Genomic DNA, 18,740 nt, shown 5'->3' with positions numbered 1-18,740 from the left:
AGCCACACCATAAAGCAAAATAATATGTTAAATAAACGACATACCTTTTGTTTTGTCCTGATATTGGCGTTGAAGGCGTTTTTAGTCGTGTTTTTATTTAATCTAGCGACGCAAACTTCCAGCAAATTTTTTTTTTTTAAACCCTCAAACGGAAGCGCGAACAATTTTTCTTCATCAGCTAGCAGCCCGAGGAAATCCCTCTCCGACTATCAATACAAACCTGCATTTTAAACCCCCCCCCCCCCCCCCCCCCCCCCCCAGCCCCCCCCCACAGCCTCCAGAATTGCCCACCTCACAGGCAGTGGCAGATCTACAGCGCCGCTGCCACTGAAGACCAGACTGCTCAGTGGTAGACATTGACGACCTTACATTTTGTCATTACTCACATCTTAAATCTGTATAAATGCTATCATTATTTTTATTTTAGGAATAGGAATACTTTATTGTCACAAGTGACTGGGCACAGTGAGATTATTTGTTTGCATACACAATGTATACAAATAGTGGCCACCTATGGCACTGACAAAGTTACAAAGTACGCCGACTCCCCCTTTTGTTTCCCCCCCTCCCTTCACCACACTGAGTCCCCATCGCCACGAGGCTTCACCACGCTGAGGCCCCATCGCCACAAGGCTTCACCACGCTGAGGCCCCATCGCCACAAGGCTTCACCACACTGAGGCCCCATCGCCACGAGGCTTCACCACGCTGAGGCCCCATCGCCGCAAGGCTTCACCACACTGAGGCCCCATCGCCACGAGGCTTCACCACACTGAGGCCCCATCGCCACGAGGCTTCACCACTGCCGGGGCGTTACTGCTGTCGACGCCCCATTTCAAGCCTTCATACAATCAACAATATGATCATGGCTGATCATCCAAAATTAGTCCCGTGTTCCTGCTTTCTCCCCATATCCCTTGATTCTGTTAGCCCTAAGAGCTAAATCTAACTCTCTCTCAAATACATCACCCACAAGAAAACTCTGGTAAGCCAGCAGTATGGAATCACACTCAGACAAGCACGCAAATGGCACAAGTCAATAAATGCTCTGGATAGGTGAAAGTCCCACTGTGATAGACTGTGATAGAAGAATAGGCTCTCTGAGTGGAATGGCTACACTTTTGAAGCCTGAGGAAGGGTATTGTTTAAATGCAGTGAGGATTTTTGCCTCTCTCACTCTTCCAGCCATTTAGTTCCAAACTCTCACTTCTCGTTGAGAGAAACTGATTTTCTTCAGCTCCATTCTAATGCTTCTATAACTTAACTTAAATCTAGTTGTGTGCCCGTCTGCCAAGGGAACCTTCATTAAATTTCTCACAAGGCTTTTTTTTTGTTCCAAAGGAAACACCTGGTCGGTTTCTGCTCATATCTAAATTTCTCCAACCCCAACAACAATAGAAATCTTTGCGTCCTCTCTGACACTATCACACCCTTGTGGAAACCAAAATTGTACCAGGTTCTGGAAGCAAATAATAATAAATTATATTTGTATTAAACCTATTGACTTTTGGTCACAATGTACTTATTGAAATTCCTTCTCTCCAGAGATGCTGCCTGTCCCTCCGAGTTACTCCAGCGTTTGTGTCTCCCTTCGATTTAAACCAGCATCTGTGGTTCTTTCCTACACTGTGCATATTGAAATGCGAGGACTTGTACAGATCACTGCCCTCTGGTGGAGAGCACATGCAAAACCAACTTTGAACAAGAAGGTTTCAGGGAATTACATTTTGAATTGGAGATTTAGTTCTTCTTCGGTGTTTCTGTATATCTCAAAATAAAGCAAACAACTTGTTTCACAACAATAGATTACATTGGTGACAGGGAGTAACATTCCTAAGAAACTTTCTACAGTTCAGTTTAGTTTATTGTCACGTGTACTGAGGTACAGTGAAAAGCTTTTGTTGCATGCTATCCAGTCAGCAGAAATACAATACACGATTACAATAGAGTCATTTACAGTGTACAGATCTGAGAGGAATTTAAGATCATCATAGTTAAAGTAAGTATTGTTACTGTAGGAGTTGAGATTTAAGAGTGTGGAGCGATTGTAATATGAGTTTGTAGATCTGCTTCTGTGACTAACACGCTAATAGCCACCTAGGTTGGACGCCATCTTGGAAGCAGGGCTTGTAGAGGATGGGTTAGATACATCGTAAAGCGCTCAAAAAAGAAAGAGAAATAATGGGTAGATATTGTGCTAGATCTCGGTATGGGGCAGCATAAACCACCCTGGAGAGGGTATCTGATGGCTGGTTGGGGGCTTTCCAGAACCAGTGGGCATAGAAGGGGCTGGAATACACCCTGTAAAGAAGGATAATATCTCAAGTGTTTAAGAAGGAACTGCAGATGCTGGAAAATCGAAGGTAGACAAAATTGCTGGAGAAACTCAGCGGGTGCGGCAGCATCTATGGAGCGAAGGAAATAGGCAACGTTTCGTCCCGAAACGTTGCCTATTTCCTTCGCTCCATAGATGCTGCCGCACCTGCCGAATTTCTCCAGCAATTTTGTCTACCTATAATATCTCACGTGTTTGATATTCTAAAGTTAGATGTCTGCCGTACACCACAAGATAGATAATTCCCCAGTCACTTGGTCGTCACTGAGAACTTGCAAGAGGTTACTCCCTAGGATACAATACAATACAATACGGGTTTATTCGTCACATTGCACATAAAGTGCAAGTGAAATGAATATGTCAGCAGCGATACAATGAGAAAGAACACACAATACACAATAAAAATTGAACACAAACATCCACCACAGCATTCATCACTGTGGTGGAAGGCACAAAAATTGTCCAGTCCTCCTCCATTTCCCCCGTGGTCGGGGCCAGAGTCCAGAGCCAGCCCATAGTCGGCTCTTCCCCACCGGAGACCGCGGCTTCAGGATGGTGTAGGCCGCAGGCCGGTGGTCGACGATTTAAAGTTCCCGCCGCAGCCAGAAGCACCGCAGACCGCAGGGCCGGCGGTCGAAGCTCCCCTCCAGGGGTGATGGTAAGTCCACGCCGGGTCCGCGGTAGAAGTTGGCCGTGGGCCAGCGGTGGAAGCTCCTTCTTCTCCCGGGTCCCCCACGAGGGATCCTGGGCTGTAGACGCTGCGCCAGCTGGAGCTCAGGCTGCTGGCTGCCGTGGGCCAGCGAAACGGAGCGCTCCCCTCCGGCGAGCCCCAGCGAGGGCTTGCCCGCTCCACGCCAAGAGTCCACACTGCGCCCGCTGCTGAATCCCCGGGCGCGTCTCCGGGAAAGGCCGCCCGATCCTCGTTGTTAGGCCACGGGGGAGGCGACCTGGAAAAAGTCGCCTCTCCATGGAGGAGACGACCAAAATGGTTTCCCCCTTACCCCCCCCACACCAAACACACACATAGAAACACAAAAAACATACTTTAAAACATACTAAAAAAACAAAAAAAAAATTGAAAAAAACGGACATGCTGCTGACAGGGCGCCGGCTTGCAACGCCCCCACTGACTCACAGTGAATAGGGAATAGTATAGATGTGTACGGGGTGGTCAACGTGGACAGTGGGGCAAATGTGTGTTTCTGCCCTGTATCAATCAGCTGTCCACGGCATTGTAAAAACACTGAAGAATTCCATGGTCAATCTGCGCATCACCCAAGGACTTGCGTCTCAAATTTGTGGGGGCGCTGGTCAACTGTGTCAATATCCGTGGAGAGACCAGGCAATTGGTGCCCTTCCAGCTGAACTTCAGAAGGTCCCCACATGACATTCGACACCCTCACGGAATGGATCTGGGGAGAACAATCGATATTTTTTAAGGCAGAGATAGATATTTTCTTGGTTAGTACCAAAGATCCTATAGCGAGCATTGGCAAGATGGGCCACTCGACGAAAAAGATGTAGTACGGTCATAGGTAGATTCATGGGTAATTTAAGGCCCCATTTCCGTAACCGGCTTCCGTCTCCGCACCAAAAATCCCGTAGGATAATAGTGTGGAGACGGAAGCCGGTTACGGAAACATCCTCGTAAAAATAAAAGTTCTTTGCTAAAATTCTTCTAATTTTCAGAATTTTAATTTATTAACACAAACTGTTCCCCTGCAACGTTGATTACACTGTGGGTCGGGTCGGGTCGGGTTACTGAAATGGATGAAAAAAAGGCCCACGTTCTGCTCCGTTGTGTACTACACATCAGCCCATTGCATTTAGCAGGAGTGATCTATCTTGCTCCGCTATAGGATCTTTGGTTAGTACTGGTGTCAGAAGTCATGGAGGGGAAGGCAGGAGAATGAGGTTAGGAGGGAGAGATAGATGAGCCATGATTGATTGGCAGAGTAGACTTGACCCTGACTGAAGAAGGGTCTCAACCCGAAATGTCACCCATTCCTTCTGTTCAGAGATGCTGCCTGTCTACTGTTTTATCCTTTACCTTTGATTTCCCTTTTATGCCCAGGCCCCTAGTTTGAGTGTTTTTTAAAAATATTTCATTATATTTTTATTTTGTAACATTAATACAAAACTTAAAATGTCGCCCTCTGCGTCTGTGATGCACTTCACACCTGCGTGCTGAGAGGACTTTTCCTTTCATGGGAGATATCTCAAACTCGGGGAATTTGTTTCAGAACGAGGGATTAGCCATTTAAAATAGATAAGGAATTTATTATTTCGGAGAATGATGACGCTTTGGAATTCTCAGAAGATCCGAGGAGGCTGTCATTTAAAATTCCTTCTGTGTCCATTAAGGATTTATACACTAATAACATATTTGATAGTTTCGACTACCTACACAAAAAACATGGCCTCCCACATAATCATTTCTTTAAATATCTTCAGGTTCGCCACTTTGTCATGAAAACATTTCCTTCTTTTCCTGATCTCCCTCCTGTCACAGTGTTGGATAAACTCACTCTTACCTTTGCAAATAAAGGACTGATCTCTGCAGTATATTCTCAATCGATGTATTTAGGAGATCAAAACCTGAACAAAGTTAAAGCTAGGTGGGAGGATGACCTTTGTATGGATCTGTCTGAGGAATGCTGGACAGAAGCGCTGAAAAAAGTCCACTCCTCGTCATCATGTGCTAGATTGGGGCTCATACAATTTAAAGTTTTACACAGGGTTCATTTAAGCAAAGCCAGGCTTGCTAACATATATCCAGGGACGGACGCTGGCTGTGACAGGTGCTCGTTCTCTCCAGCCAATCTAGCTCATGCATTCTGGTCTTGCCCCAAACTTGCTAACTACTGGGCAGCGGTTTTTAAAACCATCAGTGAAGTCCTTGGGATGACAGTGAGACCTTGCCCGCTTGTAGCTGTATTTGGTGTAACAGATAAAACCTTGGGTTTAAATAAAACCCAGTCTGATATCATTACATTTACATTACTTTTGGCCCGTAGGAGAATCTTGCTGGTCTGGAAATCTACCACTGCTCCATCTGCCGCTGCTTGGCTGGAAGACGTCATGTTTTTTTTAAAGTTAGAAAAGATTAAATTCACATTGAGGGGGTCTGTGAAAAAGTTTTATTTGAAATGGGAACCCTTTTTATCATACTTTGAGGGTCTAAAGGAACTACCTATTGACTGAGGGCACTTGACAGTAAGTGGGGATCCGCCTTTATTCTGTTTTGTTACTTTATTATTGGTAAAAAGTGCATTTGATTTTGTGATATATTTGGATTGTGAAAAAAATAAGCTGACAAGGCGTGTTTAGGGAGGGTGGGTTAGAGTTATTTTGTTTATATTATTATTATTATTATTTCTAAAAAACAAAATGGAAGAAAAATGTAATGCCATACGTTAGATGTACTGTGAATCTTTTTATTTTATTTTTTCCCTCCAATAAAAAACTATTAATTAAAAAAACAAAAACAAATTCCTTCTGTGACATAGCTGAAACTGTCCAGATTCATATAGAGACATAGAAATTGGGTGCAGGAGTAGGCCATTCGGCCCTTCGAGCCTGCACCTCCATTCAATATGATCATGGCTGATCATCCAACTCAGTATCCCGTACATGCCTTCTCTCCATACCCTCTGATCCCCTTAGCCACAAGGGCCACATCTAACTCCCTCTTAAATATAACCAATGAACTGGCCTCAACTACCCTCTGTGGCAGAGAGTTCCTGAGATTCACCACTCTCTGTGTGAAAAAAGTTTTTCTCATCTCGGTTTTAAAAGGATTTCCCCCCTTGTCCTTAAGCTGTGACCCCTTGTCCTGGACTTCCCCAACATCGGGAACAATCTTCCTGCATCTAGCCTGTCCAACCCCTTAAGAATTTTGTAAGTTTCTATAAGATCCCCTCTCAATCTCCTAAATTCTAGAGAGTATAAACCAAGTCTATCCAGTCTTTCTTCATAAGACACTCCTGACATCCCAGGAATCAGTCTGGTGAACCTTCTCTGCACTCCCTCTATGGCAATAATGTCCTTCCTCAGATTTGGAGAGCAAAACTGTACGCAATACTCCAGGTGTGGTCTCACCAAGACCCGGTACAACTGCAGTACAAACTCCCTACTCCTATACTCAAATCCTTTTGCTATGAAAGCTAACATACCATTCGATTTCTTCACTGCCTACTGCACCTGCATGCCTACTTTCAATGACTGGTGTACCATGACACCCAGGTCTCGCTGCATCTCCCCTTTTCCTAATCGGCCACCATTTAGATAATAGTCTGCTTTCCTGTTTTTGCCACCAAAATGGATAACCTCACATTTATCCACATTATACTGCATCTGCCAAACATTTGCCCACTCACCCAGCCTATCCAAGTCACCCTGCAGTCTCCTAGCATCCTCCTCACAGCTAACACTGCCCCCCAGCTTCGTGTCATCCGCAAACTTGGAGATATTGCCTTCAATTCCCTCATCCAGATCATTAATAGAAATTGTAAATAGCTGGGGTCCCAGCACTGAGCCTTGCGGTACCCTACTAGTCACTGCCCGCCATTGTGAAAAGGACCCGTTTACTCCTACTCTTTGCTTCCTGTTTGCCAGCCAGTTCTCTATCCACATCAATACTGAACCCCCAATACCGTGTGCTTTAAGTTTGTATACTAATCTCTTATGTGGGACCTTGTCGAAAGCCTTCCGGAAGTCCAGATACACCACATCCACTGGTTCTCCCCTATCCACGCTACTAGTTACATCCTCGAAAAATTCTATAAGATTCGTCAGACATGATTTACCTTTCGTAAATCCATGCTGACTTTGTCCAATGATTTCACCACTTTCCAAATGTGCTGCTATCCCATCTTTAATAACTGACTCTAGCAGTTTCCCCACTACTGATGTTAGACTAACTGGTCTGTAATTCCCCGTTTTCTCTCTCCCTCCCTTCTTAAAAAGTGGGGTTACATTTGCTATCCACCAATCCTCAGGAACTACTCCAGAATCGAAAGAGTTTTGAAAGATTATTACTAATGCATCCACTATTTCTGGAGCTACTTCCTTAAGTACTCTGGGATGCAGCCTATCTGGCCCTGGGGATTTACCGGCCTTTAATCCATTCAATTTACCCAACACCACTTCCCGACTAACCTGGATTTCACTCAGTTCCTCCATCTCCTTTGACCCGCGGTCCCCTGCTATTTCCGGCAGATTATATATGTCTTCCTTAGTGAAGACGGAACCAAAGTAGTTATTCAATTGGTCCGCCATATCCTTGTTCCCCATGATCAACTCACCTGTTTCTGACTGCAAGGGACCTACATTTGTTTTAACTAATCTCTTTCTTTTCACATATCTATAAAAACTTTTGCAGTCAGTTTTTATGTTCCCTGCCAGTTTTATTTCATAATCTATTTTTCCTTTCCTAATTAAGTCCTTTGTCCTCCTCTGCTGGTCTCTGAATTTCTCCCAGTCCTCTGGTAAGCTGCTTTTTCTGGCTAATTTGTACGCATCATCCTTCGCTTTGATACTATCCCTGATTTCCCTTGTTATCCACGGATGCACTACCTTCCCCGATTTATTCTTTTGCCAAACTGGGATGAACAATTTTTGTAGTTCATCCATGCAGTCTTTAAATGTCTTCCATTGCATATCCACCGTCAACCCATTTAGAATTAATTGCCAGTCAATCTTGGCCAATTCACGTCTCATACCCTCAAAGTTACCTTTCTTTAAGTTCAGAACCATTGTTTCTGAATTAACAATGTCACTCACCATCCTAATGAAGAACTCAACCATATTATGGTCACTCTTGCCCAAGAGGGCACGTACAACAAGACTGCTAACTAACCCTTCCTCATTACTCAATACCCAGTCTAAAATAGCCTGCTCTCTCGTTGGTTCCTCTACATGTTGATTTAGATAACTATCCCGCATACATTCCAAGAAATCCTCTTCCTCAGCACCCCTGCCAATTTGATTCACCCAATCTATATGTAGATTGAAGTCACCCATTATAACTGTTTTGCCTTTGTCGCACGCATTTCTAATTTCCTGTTTGATACCATCTCCAACTTCACTACTACTGTTAGGTGGCCTGTACACAACACCCACCAGCGTTTTCTGCCCCTTAGTGTTTCGCAGCTCTACCCATACCGATTCCACATCCTCCAAACTAATGTCCTTCCTTTCCATTGCGTTAATCTCCTCTCTAACCAGCAACGCTACCCCACCTCCTTTTCCTTTCTGTCTATCCCTCCTGAATATTGAATATCCCTGGATGTTCAGCTCCCAGCCTTGGTCACCCTGGAGCCATGTCTCCGTGATCCCAACTATATCATAATCATTAATGGCTATCTGCACATTCAACTCATTCACCTTATTACGAGTGCTCCTTGCATTGAGGCACAAAGCCTTCAGGCTTGTCTTTACAACGCTCTTACCCCTTATACAATTATGTTGAAAAGTGGCCCTTTTTGATTTTTGCCCTGGTTTTGTCTGCCTGACACTTTTACTTTTCACCTTGCTACCTATTGCTTCTACCCTCATTTTACACCACCCTGCCTCTCTGCTCTTGTACCCATCCCCCTGCCACATTAGTTTAAATCCTCCCCGACAGCACTAGCAAACACTCCCCCAAGGACATTGGTTCCCTTCCAGCCCAGGTGCAGACCGTCCTGTTTGTCCTGGTCCCACCTCCCCCAGAACTGGTTCCAATGCCCTAAAAATTTGAATCCCTCCCCCTTGCACCATTTTTCAAGCCACGTATTCATCTGCAATATCCTCCTATTTCTATTCTGACTGGCCCGTGGTACTGGTAGTAATCCAGAGATTATTACCTTTGAGGTCCTACTTTTAAGTTGATCTCCCAGCTCCCTAAATTCATCCTGTAGGACCTCATATCTTTTTTTACCTATATCGTTGGTGCCAATATGCACCACGACAACTGGCTGTTCACCTTCCCCCTCAGAATGTTCTGCAGCCGTTCAGTGACATCCCTGACCCTTGCACCAGGGAGGCAACATACCATCCTGGAGTCTCGTTTGCGGCCGCAGAAACGCTTATCTACTCTCCTGACAATTGAATCCCCTATTACTATTGCCCTTCCACTCTTTTTCCCCCCCTCATGTGCCGCAGAGCCACCCATGGTGCCATGTTGCCTTGGCTGCTGCTGCATTCCCCTGATGAGCCATCTCCCTCAACAGTATCCAAAAGGGTATACCTGTTTAGGAGGGAGATGACCGCAGGGGACTCCTGCACTACCTGCCTACTGCTTTGCTGGCTATTGGCCACCCGTTCCCTTTCTGTCCTCTTACAGGTTACCTGCAGTATGACCAACGCACTGTACATGCTGTCCACGACTTTCTCAGCATCGTGGATGCTCCAGTATTAATCCATATGTGACAAGAAGTCAGTTGAACTTTGGAGTAAAAGAGCTAGAATGCCCACTGAGTCCAAACAGACCATCAAGTACCCATTTACACTAATTCTACATTGATCCTTAAGCTGTTATCAGGAAATCATCCTACCACAACCAGAGAGCAGTGCTGAACCACTATATACCTCTTTGATGGCCCTTGGACTATCCTTGATTGGACTTTGCTGGCTTTACCTTGCACTAAACGTTATCATTTATCTATACACTGTAAATCGCTCGATTGTAATCATGTGTAGTATTTCTGCTGACTGGATAGCACACAACAAAGGCTTTTCACTGTACCTCGGTACACGTGACAATAAACTCAACTAATCTCATAAAATTCCTTTGCTAAGTTACAGAACCAAGGCAGGCGATTGGAATTGGGATCGAGGCAGGAACAGAGATTAGCAGATGATATTGGACGTAGACAGTTCCATTGAACTATGATAGTCACACGATTGTCAATTCTCAGAGAGAGTTTCACTAATATAGTTTTCTTTTCTTTGCCTATGATTTAAAACTGAGTAAAACATTTCCATAAGTTTGCAATTCTTAAATATTCTGTGACATTTAAGTTGACAGCCATACTAATCATGGATCAAGGTGTCGAAGGTCACCAGCCACATTTATTTTTTGCATGGATGATGAGCAAAAGTTGTATTTGTTTAAAGTTGCGATGTGCCACTTACTACAACTGGTGTTGTTTTGCGCATCTGCAATAATCAGTACATTCACATCTTCCACCTTTTGTCCGTGGTTACTTTTCTGGGAAGTCCCGGAAATATTTGCAACGTTACAGTAAATAAGTCTCAACTTTCTGAGAAATGACCCGTCAAGGGTGTAGTTGATCCCGCCCAGTCTGTGTTCATTAGCTCTTAGTCTGTCACTCACACATAACAAACCTATTGTACACCGTCGGCTGCTGAAACAACCTGCTTTTTTTTCCTCTGAAACTCTGCTCTTTTTTTCTAAAGCGCCTTGCCTCAAGCTGGACAAGATTTGAACCATTTTCCAATAAACTGCCTGACTGATAGTCTTGATTTGTGAACAAGACTATCTGAATCTTGAGGTCATATTCAACCTTGAGTTTTAGGTCACTGGCTCAAACCATCACTAAAAACCGCCCAGTTCCACTTCTGTAGATTCTCCAGAGTGAAGAAGGGTCCCGACCCGAAACGTCACCCACTCCTTCTCTCCAGAGATGCTGCCCGTCCTGCTGAGTTACTCCAGCTTTTTGTATCTATCTTCTGTCTATTTCCAACTCTCTAAAGTCAGTCTGAAGAAGGCCCCAACCTTAAACGATGTCTGTCCATTTCCCTCCACAGATGCTGGCTGATCTGCTGAGTTACCACAGTACTTTGGGGGTTTTTTGCTCAATACACTGGCATCTGCAGTCTCTTTTGTCTCTATTTTACCGCTCTGCTGTGAAATCTCTTCAGTAAGCCTACTTTGAAGAAGTTCTTCTCTCTCCAGCAGGAGTTCTGTGAGACTATCTCTCACAGCTCCCCGATGTGATTCCTGCTGCTCTCCAGGCAAAACGTTGTTGATCCACCAATTTAGTCAAATGGGTTATATTTTGGCTTGTAAAGAGGCAGGTATTTGTAGTGTTTGGCCCGCTTATTGCAGTGATATTTCCACCATCAATATGAAAGTATTTCAGACATAGACAGTCAAAGCATAGATTGATGAATGATATGATGTTAGTTACAACTAAAGCTCACTTTACCTTCCGAAAGCACGTCTTCTACATATAAAACACCAAGTTTGGAATATGGATGCTAAATTAACCATTTATACCACCCTCTGTAAAGATAAAATATAAAGTGCAAATGACTTTCTGGCATTCAATAATTAAATGGATTTGTATCTTTCTATGTTTTTAGAATTTGTGGACCTAATACCCTGCATCCCTGCCCCTGTCCTTCTCCCCATCTCAGTTTCAGTTCAGGTACAGAGGTACAGTGAAAAGCTTTTGTTGCGTACTATCCAGTCAGCAGAAAGACAATACATGTGGCTACAGGAGGATCGGGCCTGGGAACAATATTCAGGGTTATACATCCTATAGAAGGACAGGCAGGTTGGCAGAGGAAGGGGGGATTAGCTCTGCTGGTGAGGGATGGAATTCAGTCCCTTGCGAGGGAAGACATAGGGACTGACGAGGTAGAGTCACTGTGGATTGAGTTGAGGAATAATAAAGGCAAGACACAAATTGGTGTTATTTACAGACCCCAAATAGTAGCCCGGATGTAGGGTGTAAGTTGCAGCAGGAGTTAAAACTGGCATGTAACAAAGGTAATGCCCCTGTGGTGATGGGGGATTTCAATATGCAGGTAGACTGGGAAAATCAGGTTGGTTCAGGACCCCAAGAAAGAGAGTTTGTAGAATGCCTCCGAGATGGATTCTTCCAGCAGCTTGTAATGGAGCCGACCAGAGAAAAGGCAATTCTGGATTTAGTGTTGTCCAATGAACCAGATATGATAAGAGAACTCGAGGTGAAGGAGCCACTTGGAGGTAGTGATCATAATATGATTAGTTTTCATTTGCAATTTGTGAATGAGAACGTTATATCGGAAGTGGCAGTGATGCAGTTGAACAAAGGGGACTATGAAGGCATGAGAGAGGAGCTGCCCAAGGTAGACTGGAAAGGGATCCTAGCAGGAATGACGGTGGAACAGCAATGGCAGGAATTTCTGGGCATAATCCGGAAGATCAGGATTTTTCATTCCAAAAAGGAAGAAAGATTCTAAGGGGAGTAGGAGGCAACCGTGGCTGACAAGAGAAGTTAGGGATAGAATAAAACTAAAAGAAAAGATGTATAACACAGCAAAGAGTAGCCGGAAGCCAGAGGATTGGGAAACTTTCATAGGACAACAGAAGGAAACAAAACAGGCAATATGGGCTGAAAAGATGAAGTACGAGGTGAAGCTGGCCAGGAATATAAAGAAGGATAGTAAAAGCTTCTTTAGGTATGTTAAGAGAAAAAGAATAGCAAAGTCAAATGTGGGTCCCTTGAAGGCAGACACGGGTGAAATTATTATGGGGAACAAGGAAATGGCAGAAGAGTTGAACAGGTACTTTGGATCTGTCTTCACTAAGGAAGACACAAACAATCTCCCAGAAGTACTGGAGGACAGAGGATCTAAGGGGGATAGAGAAACTGAAATAAATTTTCATTAGGCGAGAGATAGTATTGGGTAGGATAATGGGACTGAAGGATGATAAGGCGTATAGGAAGTCCAGTCAAGTTTTAAGTTAATATTTTTATATCTATCTATTTATTTATGTGAGATGGTTGTTCACTTTAAACTCAAATCCTTATTGCTGAGAGAGAATCTCAAAGCAACAAGATGGTTTGCTCAGACACAAAATGCTGTAGTAACTCAGCGGGATAGAGGGAGTACAGAGAAGGTTCACCAGACTGATTCCTGGGATGGCAGGACTTTCATATGAATAAAGACTGGATAGACTCGGCTTGTACTCGCTAGAATTTAGAAGATTGAGGGGGGATCTTATAGAAACGTACAAAATTCTTAAGGGGTTGGACAGGCTAGATGCAGGAAGATTGTTCCCAATGTTGGGGAAGTCCAGAACAAGGGGTCACAGTTCAAGGATAAGGGGGAAATCTTTTAGGACCGAGATGAGAAAAAAATTTTTCACACAGAGAGTGGTGAATCTGTGTAATTCTCTGCCACAGAGGGTAGTTGAGGCCACAGTTCATTGGCTATATTTAAGAGCGAGTTAGATGTGGCCCTTGTGGCTAAAGGGATCAGGGGGTATGGAGAGAAGGCAGGTACGGGATACTGAGTTGGATGATCAGCCTCGAAGGGCCGAATGGCCTACTCCTGCACCTATTTTCTATGTATCTATGTTGCCTATTTCCTTCGCTCCATAGATGCTGCTGCACCCGCTGAGTTTCTCCAGCACTTTTTGTCTACCTTCGATTTTCCAGCATCTGCAGTTCCTTCTTAAACACTTTGATACAAATGTGTTAGTGAGGCCAGGGATCGTCTGATCTGGAAAGATCAGGAAGGCATTTTCATACCATCACCAGGGAAACCGAAGACTTAAGGAAATGCAGATGCTGGTTTACAAAAAAAAAGACACAGAGTGAAAGTGCTGCAGTAACTCAGTGGCTCAGGCAGCGTCTCTGGAGAGCATGGCGAGGAGATATTTCGGGTAGTAATGTTTCGTCAGACTGATTGTGTGGGGCGGCGGACGAAAGCTGGAAGAGAGGAGGGATGGGACAAACCCGGGCAGGTAATAGGCGAGGAGGGGCTTCATAGGCAGACGGTTGACAAAATGCCAGAGATGAACAGACTAAAGGTGTGTAGTAAGGATAGAGGCGGTGTGAATTGTGAAGCCAAAGGAAGGAGTATATGTGGAAGGGGTGGGAGGAAAAACAAGCGCAAATCCACTTCGAATCCAGGGAATCGGATAATCCTTGAGCACACAATTACAGCGAGCAATGTCAAGACGTAGCATTTTCAAGGAGTGCCGTTTTTTACACGAGACCTTAAAAATACCATGTCGCTAAGGGCCGAATGGCCTACTCCTGCACCTATTTTCTATGTTTCTATAATAGGCAGCATCTCTGGATAAAAGGAATAGGTGACGTTTCGGGTTGAGACCCTTCTTCAGACCCACTATCCAGAGATGCTGTGTGTCCCGCTGAGTTACTCCAGCATTTTGTGTCTATCTTCGGTTTAAACCAGCATCTGCAGTTCCTTCCTAAACAAGATGGTTTTCTTTCTCTTTTTGAAGTTGCAACACATTTATTTGTTAAGCAAAATATCACTTAGATGGGAGATAAATGCTACTTTCTGGATAGAAAATAGCCAAGGTTCTTTACACTTATTCAGAATGTTCAGCATTGCTACGCAAATGTAGTTTGATTGCACAGCAAGTAAAAAATAACTTAATGCAGTCGGCTTGCTTTGTTTTCAAAGCAAAACTTTGAAAGGTTTTGTAATTTATGCAAATTCATTTGGGTTGGTCGGAGATCAGATGATTATCTGTTTCATTTGTCCCACATCCCAGGTAATTGCTGGAGACTTGAGGTCTACTGTGATCTAGGGGACATTAATTCCCAGATTCAGTATCAATAAAAAAAATGATCAATGATTTAATGAATTTTGTATATATAAGTTAAAGTGTTCTTTTAACATGGATTTTTTTCACTTGACTATTTCTAAACATTTATATTGTGCATTCCATAACAGAATCTGATATAATGTTCATTTTGCCATTTGAGGCAATTCGGTCAACCATTTAGAACAAAGATTAACACAAAAAGCTGGAGTAACTCAGCGGGTCAGACAGCATTTCTGGAGAAAAGGAACAGGTGATATTTCTGGTCAGCCTGAAGAAGGGCTTCAATGCGAAACATCACCTACTCCTTTTCTTCAGAGATGCTGTCTGACCCACTGTTACTCCAACTTTTTGTGTCTATCTTGGGTTTAAACCAGCATCTGCAGTTCCTTCCTATATTTAGAACTAAGATTACATTCAGTATATACTTTTTGGTAAACACAAGGGGGCATCACAGAACAAACACACTTGAAAAGTTCCAGACATTTTTGCATAAGCTATAATGAGTTTTATAAAGTAAACAGAGTATGCTTGGGGGCTGACATAAAAACAAATAATGCAAGTAAAACCCAGTTGGTCAGTAACATTTGTGCAGGAAAGACACTGATTTTTGTTTTTTGGAAAATTAATGCCTCGCATCATCACCAAACAAATAGCCAGCAGAGGAGAGCTGCTCGGCTGTATGGCCAGTTAACTTGCCTTTATGAAAATGAGCAATTCAAACATTGTGTAGGAAGGAACTGCAGGTGCTGGTTTAAATCGAAGATAGACACAAAATGCTGGAGTAACTCAGTGGGACAGGCAGCATCTCTGGAGAGAAGGAGTAGGTGACGTTTCGGGTCGAGACCCTTCTTCAGTCTGAAGAAGGGTCTCGACCTGAAACGTCACCTTTCTTTTTCTCCAGAGATGCCGCCTGACCCGCTGAGTTACTCCAACTTTTTATGTCTAACTTCAAACATTGTATTTGCTTATCAATAGTCTCAGATTGAAGTGATTTAATAATGAGACTTGGTTTTTCGTTGATGCTGAAATGCATAGGTAAAATCTGCAAATGCATAAAAGCTGGAACAAATACAGAACACAATAACACTCTCTGCCTAGCCTTATTTCAACGTTGGAGGAGCATGGGTGAGTGCAGAAAGCTCCCATCACCATTGGGAGTAAATTGACATTTGCCACTTTGGACTTTTAACATCTAGTCCTGTGTATTTGTAAACTCAAAAGGTCCTTTCCCTCCACAGATGGTGATTAATAAGTTATCTTTCAGGTACAGACCCTTTATCAGACGGTAAGTGATTTCCCCACGGATTTGATGGCTGGTGATGTAATCATTGGTTACATTAATTTCAGAAAATGACTTTTGAGGTGGCAAGTTCAGCAAGACCATATGATGAGGAATGCAAAAGAAAATCATTTTTCAATACTTGTATTCATTTTCTAGATGATTCTTTCCCTGTTGATACTGTACCCCTAAATGTCAAACCCCCCTACAATCAGATCCTCCTCAGAAACCCCACACTCAGCCCTGTGCTACCACCCCAATTCCCACTGTTCTTTGTAATGGAAAAATCAAAGCAGGTTTGTACGTGCACCATTGATTCCATCTCCGCTCTTGGCACTATCTTGACTATTGTTGACCTTGTGATGCTCCTCAACTCAGACTAACCCATATCCACAAATAACCATGTAACCACTCTAACCTAGACCAATGTTTAAGGCCACAATATAGTCATATCTTCAGGTGTGTCTAAAATATAAAGCCATATCAATAATAAAAGTAAATTAATAATATACAAACCCATTTTTATATTGAGGATTTTTTCCCACCAATTTTGGTTGCAATCTGGAAATCCTTGGTGGAGACAGATACTGTCATAACATTGCACGAGCACTTGAAAGGCCAAGGCAAAGAATCACTGGACCAAAGGGCCTGCTTCTGCGGTCTATAACATGGATCAAAACACAGATTTTTATTATTGAAACAACTTTTACAACTGACCCCACTTGACATTTGGAAGACATTAATAGTTAACCTGAGATTGAACGAGTGAAAATAAAGAAATAATGTATTTCCTTGAGGGGCATTATAGCGTCTGTTGACTTTCCCACAACATCCAGCAGTTTTTATTCTCAGGGACGCAAGCCCCTTTTTCTATTTTTGAAGATGGAAAATAACCCTCTGTCCCAATAGAAAAATACTGGATGCATAGTTCTAAGAGCAGAAGTCATCTCCCCACAGACTGAACTGAATACTGCTGCGTATTTCCAGTGTTTTCTCTTTGGATTTCACAATATCCGCTTTTGCTTTTTGTCTTGGGAGAGTTACGGAGATTCGTGGCTGTGTGTGTTTAGTTTAGAGCTACTCAGTGCGCGGAAACAGACACTAGGGGACAATTGGCACAATTACACCGAGCCCTGGGTTACTTACAACGAAGCCAACCGAGGGACCATGTCCAAACTGGGTCCAGCACACGTGGGCGCTGTGAGCAAAGATCTCTGGCTGTGAGTGAGGTGCTGGAAGACGGCAGCTTGGTGCTGGATCCTCAACCAATCATCAATTTAAAAAAAGTGAAAAGGAACTCCAGTGACAGGGAGGAACCCGCCACACAGGCGGAAACCTCTTGAGTTCCGGGCTGCAGTCTTACTCGCCCGCCCGCCGCCCGCCGATAGCATTTTAGTCTCAAAAATAGCAAACATATCGCGAGGTGTGCAAGGAAAAAAACAGATTGTTTTCGAGGAGCCAGTCGGACGCCCTACAGAAGGATCCAAATCCTCAAGAGTACAGTTTGTCAACACAAGCATTAAATGGAAAAGAATTTACCCGCTCCTTCGGTGTGAGGTGAGTTGGCCACACTGGATTTCTCAGTCAATGGGTGTATGTTTAAGGCAGACATAGATAGATTCTTGGCTATGTTTATTAAGGCAGAGATGGATAGATTGTTGATTAGTGCGAGTGTCAGGGGTTATGGGGAGAAGGCAGGAGAATGGGGGAGAGAGAAAGGGGGAGAGATAGAGGGAGTGAGAGAGAGAAGGAGAGGGGAGAGAGGGTGGGGGGCGAAGTGGAGAGAGAAAGGGGGAGAGGGGGGAGAAAAAAGGGGAGAGAGAAATAGATCAGCCTTGATTGAATGGTGGACTTGATGGGCCGAATGGCCTAATTCTACTCCTATCACGTATGGATCCGGGTTCACTCGGGCTGAGGTGGTGATTTGTTGTTTTGTTGAAACATTTGTCGTTAATTCGCCTGTTGGTGATAGAAACATAGACATTAGGTGCAGGAGTAGGCCATTCGGCCCTTAATGGTGAGGAAGGGTTTACAGAGAGAACGTCTTGTAGTTCTTGTTCACTCGGACAGACTGCCCTCGTTTGGCACCGACTCCATCTGTATTTTCTTCTCCCCCCCCGAAAAAAAATCACAAGTTGCAGTAGGTTACCAGCCGGAAACAGTCGCTAACAACTTTTAAAATGTGACACTGACCCAATTGTGAAATTTGACTCCGAGAAAGTTAGAGGGTTTATCTTAAACCAAGGGAACTGTGTGTTAGTTTTGTCCAATGTTCTTTTGATTCAACTGATATGGTTTATCTGTTAGTTTTTTTTTATCGTATTTCGGTGTTAAAATATGTCGATCATAGGCGTGACGGCAATGATGGATACCTGGCCCGGCGAATCGAAAATCATCATTAATTTATAAACCAACCTATGTGGCGAATCGTCCATTTGGATTGGTTTTGTTAAATGCCAATTATACTGGTTACCGATTCGGATCAGTCAAATCGTGTGGCTTCGATTACGTTTAATCAACCATTGCGACATACTAACATGCATGTAAACAATGCACAAAGTTTACAAGGCAATGCCAGATCCAGACATTTCAATTACAGATGGAATG

The 18,740-nt window shown here is 43.6% G+C and overlaps 1 protein-coding gene and 1 long non-coding RNA gene across 4 annotated transcripts in view; one reads left to right on the top strand and one right to left on the bottom strand.

The window, feature by feature from the left end:
• Window positions 1–2,516: 2,516 nt before the first annotated feature.
• On the bottom strand, window positions 2,517–17,397 carry LOC129714704 (uncharacterized). Its single transcript, XR_008726376.1, has 3 exons — window positions 17,280–17,397; window positions 16,650–16,794; window positions 2,517–3,746 (listed from the first exon to the last, which is right to left on the bottom strand). It is a non-coding gene; the product is annotated as an uncharacterized LOC129714704 (long non-coding RNA).
• The window catches only part of LOC129714703 (signal transducer and activator of transcription 5B-like), a 73,665-nt gene continuing 72,099 nt past the window's right edge, over window positions 17,175–18,740 (top strand). Inside the window, exon 1 of one of the 3 annotated variants that reach the window (XM_055664470.1) lies at window positions 17,175–17,690. The gene's annotated coding sequence lies outside the window, so the exon portion shown is untranslated. The remainder of the gene's footprint in view (window positions 17,691–18,740) is intronic. The other 2 variants (XM_055664469.1, XM_055664467.1) reach the window with 2 other exon arrangements.

Source organism: Leucoraja erinacea, chromosome 40 (genome assembly GCF_028641065.1).
Source record: "Leucoraja erinacea ecotype New England chromosome 40, Leri_hhj_1, whole genome shotgun sequence".
Classification (NCBI taxonomy): domain Eukaryota; kingdom Metazoa; phylum Chordata; class Chondrichthyes; order Rajiformes; family Rajidae; genus Leucoraja; species Leucoraja erinaceus.
This window is presented reverse-complemented; position numbering and strand designations above follow the sequence as displayed.